The 6,528-nt window shown below is 41.1% G+C and overlaps 1 long non-coding RNA gene across 1 annotated transcript; it reads right to left on the bottom strand.

Annotated features, from left to right (window-relative positions):
* Nucleotides 1-1,714: 1,714 nt before the first annotated feature.
* LOC128416029 (uncharacterized) lies at nt 1,715-5,800 on the bottom strand. The gene is made up of 2 exons (XR_008331119.1): nt 2,296-5,800; nt 1,715-2,216 (listed from the first exon to the last, which is right to left on the bottom strand). It is a non-coding gene; the product is annotated as an uncharacterized LOC128416029 (long non-coding RNA).
* Nucleotides 5,801-6,528: the final 728 nt, after the last annotated feature.

Raw genomic sequence — 6,528 nt, 5'->3', positions numbered from 1 at the left:
CTTCGCCAAATGTTATCTGAAATTGCCTAACCAAATTGTTGCAGTTATCATCCTCCTTTCTGGAGGGGCTCCTGTGCCTTTTAAGAGCTGCACAACAGACAGAAATTAAAAAGGTCAAGTTGCTCCCTTGCTAATTCATCTCAGAGTTAGCCCAGTCATTTCATTAACAGAATTCTCTTCACATGGGTTTGAGACACAGCAAACCCACCTTAATTTTCCATGGGCTTGTGTGGAGGGGACAAGACTTCATTTTAGCAGTGGCGTCATATAGTTGTCTCAGAGTTTGTTATTCAGGTTTTCAGAACAGGACAAGTTAATTCAATTCACTATGGAGCAGAGGTCAGTATGAGTTGGCCCTGAAGGATGCTGAGTGACTCTCTCACAACTGTCAGTCGCTGAGACACAAGAGTAGGTGAGTAATGGGGCTTGTCAAAGAATCATTTTGGGGGATGAGTGTAAGAGTCTGGGTTGCCCATCCCTACTCCCTTGTCAGTGTAGCTCTCTGCAAATTGTTTTGACCCTACTTTGCAAAATCCAGGATGCAGCTTTCCACTACTCCTATGATCTTTAATGTGCATTTTGTTCAACCTTTGACTAATTTGTGTTCAAAATGATTTTCTTTTACATTTGTGTGTCTTGACAGCTCATAGCTTAAATGGAGGATTTAGAGACAAAGGTCCTTATGAAATTACTAACCCATATAAAAAATACATACTTAAAAACCCGTTTCCAATAGCTGTTATGCAACTGCTTTTTCCTTGGTTTGTGGACAAATTAATATTTGATTAGCAGGTGGGATCCTTTTATAGAAAAAAGCACAATCAAATGTGCCCGTTTGGGGTATTATTCAACTATGTTTGATTCAGAGAAGTCCCACTGAAATTAATGGATTGAACACAGCCATATTTATTCATTTCAATGGGCCTATTGCATATTAGTTGAATGCCATGCTTAATTTCTTTATAGTGGAGGTATACAATATAGATGCTGCTGCCGTTTGTAAAATGGAAATGCACAGATTGGGAGAGTCAACCACATCCTTGCAGTGCATAATGGGAAGACAGCAAGCAAGCATCTGGCAAATAAAATAGCTGCAGGCAATTGTGATGAATGCTTAAAGAAAATGGAACTGTGTGGCTATAGTGTGGCATAACAAAAAGCACCGTCTTTCCTCCCCACACTGCAATAAATTATGATGCTTCGAGCAGAAGAGGTTGGTGGTGATGAGAGATTTATATTAGAGTGTGCAAGGGGGTTGTTGCTCCTTGAGGATATGCATCTATTCGTATACGAACTATGGGTCCTAAGGACGTACAGTACCTGTTGGGAGTGTAAATACCTGGCTGTAGCACAGTGCTGAGGAAAGACATCACTAGGGAATAGTTGCTTCCTGGAAGATAAGTGCTCAAAAAATAAAATGTTAAAAACAACTCAGGTTGCCTAATGTGCTCTGTCAGTTAATGCAGCTGTGAAAGCCACATGTGATAAAGGGCTCCTGTACCTTTAACAGCAGATACAGCTTTGCCCATCACTACAGCACTTGAGGAACCCAACCGCACCTGCGGAATTCCTGCCAGAGGTATCTGTTAAAGGCACAGGAGCACTATTTTCTGTTGCATGTTGTCAACCCATGTTGAGTTTCCGTTTCCTGTGTCATAAAACCTGATCCCTCCCTAGAATCTCTGCCAACAGCAACAAAGCTAAACACACTGTGCATGAATAAAATAATCCTTTTATTATTGTTTTTCTTAAGTATAGTTTTTGCTCTTTATGGAAGAAGAGGCAGACTGGCATGACACAGATACATTACTCTCCATCTGTTAGTATGTAGCTTTGCTGACAGTAACAATCTCCCCCAGTCCACTAGGGCTTTAATCAGAAGGAGTAGACCAGGGATAGTCAACCTTTTTATACCTACCACCCACTAATGCATCTTTCTTGATGGTAAAATTTCCTTACCACCCACCAGTGCTCGATGGAAGTCAGCTTGTGCCATAGAACCCCCTACCACCCACCTAGAATCCTGAAACGCCCACTAGTGGACAGTAGGGACCAGGTTGACAACCCCTGGAGTAGACAAAGGGACCATAGCTTTTCTTCGGATCCAGCATTCACTATGTGGCCCTTGGCCCACACAACAATTACAGAAACCTTACTGCTGATTCTCAAGAGCACTTCCAGGAGGGTAGCCACTAGGCAGACTGTGATTCGGGCACCTTTTTGTATTGAACTTTATTACGGCCATTGGCCCATCACACGACAGTTTCCCATACCAACATACTGTGATTCGGGCACCTTGTTTCATTACATGGAGGTAGGCATGTGAAGGCTAAGGGTTTGCAAAGAATTGCATTGACTTTTAGGGTCCTGTTGAAAGTGCTGAAAAAGCTACTCCCAAGAGGTCGGCATGCTAAAAGTTAATGCGCAGAGAATTCTGCATGCGCCTGCCTTTATCCATCTGCCTCTATGTGTGCCACTGACGGCCTCTGAACTAGTACAGCTACCGTTCCAGAGATGGGCATGAGAATCAGCCCTTCCAATGTCAGTAAATGGCTCTCTTAACAAGCAAATCTCTACTTTCCTCTCTCTAAGAACTGGGGTGAGGGCTCCTAGGTCATGCTAGCATTAATTTTTGATACCTTGGGGGTGATGGTGCAGGGATGTGGCAGCAGAGGCTTAACTCGCGCCAGAATCAAGGCTTTCATTAACTCTTCCTCATCCTCTACCATTAGCAAAGCACATCCATTGGTTTTCCCCATTTGCATCTTCTGACTCCCGCTCAACAGTCAAGGAAGACCAAATGCAATGCTTTCTATGCAGAGTGAGACAACTTAGGGAATAGTGCCTCATGTGAAAACTGATGCTACCCTCACCAAAGATCAGCTTTACCTGTTGGAACAAGAATGGGGTATATTCAGAACTTTCTGAGCATAACAAAAAGAAAGCAGGACTTTGTCAAACCTTGAGCCATATTATCCAGCTGTCAGATGGGGTGCAAGTCAGTGGCTTGCTCTTAGTAACAGGCTTGGGCTGGAGTTCAAATTAAGTCTTGAGTAGTTTGAACTTGGAGAGAAATCTAATTTAAGTTGGAAGTGCAGCATCAGCTAGTCACTAATCTAGGAGTCAGAACTACTCCTTGTTCACCTTCCACCCCAGTGACCTGATCAACCTCAGCATGAAGCTCATCTTGTAAACATGATGGCTACATCTACATCAGGAGATGTTAAAGAGTACGAGAATCAAACAAGAATTAAAATCCATATAACATTTACATAGATCAGTTATCATTTTTGTATACACAGTAATACAGTCACAATATATATATATATATTTATTATATATATATATATACCTTTTTGTTTTAAATTACACAATCAATGTACAAAAAAAAACAGGTGCATTGCTGAGACAACAGCATTCCTCAAAGTTTTTCTTAACCTAACAAAACAAAACAAAAGTTGAAGGTCGGAAAAATATTGTCTATGTTATCCAGTATGCAGCATGTTTTGTTCAGAAACAACACTTGGTTCACTGGCTCCAATAATTTGTAAGATATACAGGTTGCAGTGGAGGAGGAAGGATGGCGGCTCTATATAAAGAAACTTGGGGAAGGGGATGACTGGGGGCATTCAAGGAAAGATTTGAAGACTCATATATAGACTAGCTAAGCTACAATAGCCATAAGCATCTGTGGGTCCCCAGCCGGATGAATCCAATGTAGACAAGCACACTTTGGAAGAGGAATGTTAATAAAAGTGTACTATAAGCAGACATGAAACAAGGAGCCTTCTGGTAAACAGAAGCAGAGCACTCTGAGGTGAGATATGTGAAATGAACAAATTAGGCAATGGGAGGTAGCTGGATGATGGAATCATCAGATTCCATTGGTTTGAAATATGTCAACCAAAGATGGGTCAAGCCCAGGTGATGTGCAGCATTGATGATATGCACCATGTACACTGTGCTACCATGGAGAAGAGAAATTGAGAAAAGAACTGCTGAGACTTCACTCTAATCTACCTTATCATTAGCTGTTCTAGTTTCTCGGATGGCAAAAAAAAAGGCTGCAAGGAACCCATGTATTTGAGTAAAGGGCAAGAATTTTCCCAAGGTAAGGAAGCATGAGAAGATAAGAATACAGAAATAAATTTCAGCTTCCTAACTTTTGGAGAAGAAAATACAACTTCTTAAAAGCCTATCTGACCTGAGCTATTTAAAAAAATCAACAACTGAACAATTTGTGAGTAAAGAGATTTGAAAGAATGTCTTTACATTTGAGTTTTTTTTGGACAAAGATATTCTTAAAGATAATCAAATTAATTTTGCTCCCCCCCCTAATTTCATCTAATTCTACTTTTCCACAAATGTCACCAGCAACAATTTTGCTTCCCTTTAGATCAGATGCTGTAATTATCTTTAACATATTGATTCCCTATTTATATTGCATCACACACAATCACTTTGTGAATAGCTCTGTTTGCAGAAGGACTCCTCTGTGTGCAACTTTCCATGTACAAAAGTCCATTCCATTCATGGAATGATTACACTGGAGGGAACCAACTGGTATTTGCTTCTTCATCCTTCATGTGGGAATGGTGGATTCAGGTCAGCATTTAGTGCATAAAGAAACATAAGTATTATTATTTGATTTATGTACCACCCTTCATCAAAAGATGTTGGGGTGGTTCACAATAATGTTGTAATTAACAAAAAGTATCTTCCATCCAATAATTTTTTCCCATTGAATACCAGAAATTAGTTACTCTGATTGGAGACATTTCCACTGAAATGCTTGGATCTACTATGTGACTTTCTAGTGATGAATTTTACACCAAATCACCTATAGAGAAATGGTGGCCTCACCTATGCTTGCAGGGATACATCCAGTCAGTTAACCAATATCTAGGTGGTACAAAATATATTGTTTCTTTATTGATCCTTGTAGGGCTCAAACTCATGTCCTGTTCTCAGACAGGACAAAGGCTTGCTAGAATATTCAACTTATTAAGCACACTAGAGAATTTAAAAATAATGAAGGATCCTCATTTACTGGCACAGAAGGGTTCCTGAATCATAAACAAGTTTAAATCCCAGTTCAGTGATATCTTTGGCCAAACAGAGCGATGACTAAAAGAAAATGTCATCCTATGCTATTTTTTCCTATGATAGCTTCTTCAGCTCTAGATAGGTGGTTCTCTTGTGCCAACTGTGAGGGATTTGGATGGGGAAAGGTAGGGAAATGTCACTTCCCTTTGATCTAGAACGCAGGTGGGGAACCTGTTCGTGCCTGAAGTCTGCATTCTTTCTGGACAACTTTCCGAGGGTCGCATGCCACAGGTAAAAGTGGGCGGAGTGACAAATGTAGAGTTTACCTTTGTACAGTAGGCTAGTTTCTATGCACACCATTTTTATTCTCCATATTGATAAGCAGGAGACACTATCAGAGTTCAAGAGCACACTCCAGCCAGGGAAAACTACTCAAGTGAAAAGCAGGGCCAGGGAGGGTGTGTGGCCTGAGGAGAGTTCTGAGGGACAGACAGAGAGGCCTGGAAGGTTTGGTACTTGGGTCTCACATTCTCCACCCCTGGTCTAGGAGCATGCTAACTTCTTACCAGTTTCCTTAATCTATGAGGTACATAGCTATCCCAACCAACTAATTTCTCGTTTCCAGTATGAACACAGAATACTTCTGGAGGCTGAAGCAAACCAAACACATTTTCACCACTGACGTGGACCTTTAAGTGTTTAGGATTACATTTAATCTAAACTCTAGGCATCCATTCATACTGTCCTCAGCTCAAAGAGCCCAGGAAGGAAACACAGAACTTCAGCTGACACATCCTGGCCAGCCCTCAAACTCCTTCCTTCCACTTCTGTAGAACAAATACTTTTCCCAAACAGGACGGAGCTTCAACATGGATTTGGCGCTTTATCTGGGATTCAATCACAAATATTCCTTTTAGCAGTCTTCTTATACTGCCTGAAAAAGGGACAAAGCACCTCACTTTAGAAAAACTTTTCTCAGCAGTCACAGTTATCTTTTCTGCTACCCTGGGGTCAGCTGACTGGTTCCATGGCTCCAAACTGTTCAAAATCAATGCACAAAATCAGACACAATTGCTGCTAATATCACAATGTGCACAGAAATCCAACTGGAATTTCCAATACTTTAAGGATACTTCTTCCTGGCACCAGCACTGGCATCTATTACTAGCCACATATCTCATCTGCTGAATGCCTTCTACGTCATATGTTGCATGACATCACACTGACAACTTCCTGTTTCCTTAATCATAAATTACGTAGGTTTTCCCGCCCCAGTTGATACAGAGATGCAGCCTCCCACCTCACCTTGGTGAACTTAACCCTGTTCACACTATGAAATTTCCAGTCAACATCTGGGCAGTTGTTGATTTATTCTCCATAGCTAAAGGCTTGGATTTCAATCAAGTATATGTTTCCAAAGGCATCCTGTAGCAACTGAATGGGCAATCTTGTTTAAGAATGAAAACTGTGGCAAATCACCAC

Source organism: Podarcis raffonei, chromosome 6 (genome assembly GCF_027172205.1).
Source record: "Podarcis raffonei isolate rPodRaf1 chromosome 6, rPodRaf1.pri, whole genome shotgun sequence".
Classification (NCBI taxonomy): Eukaryota; Metazoa; Chordata; class Lepidosauria; order Squamata; family Lacertidae; genus Podarcis; species Podarcis raffonei.
The sequence above is the reverse complement of the archived record's forward strand: the minus strand, read 5'-3'. Positions and strand labels throughout refer to the sequence as shown.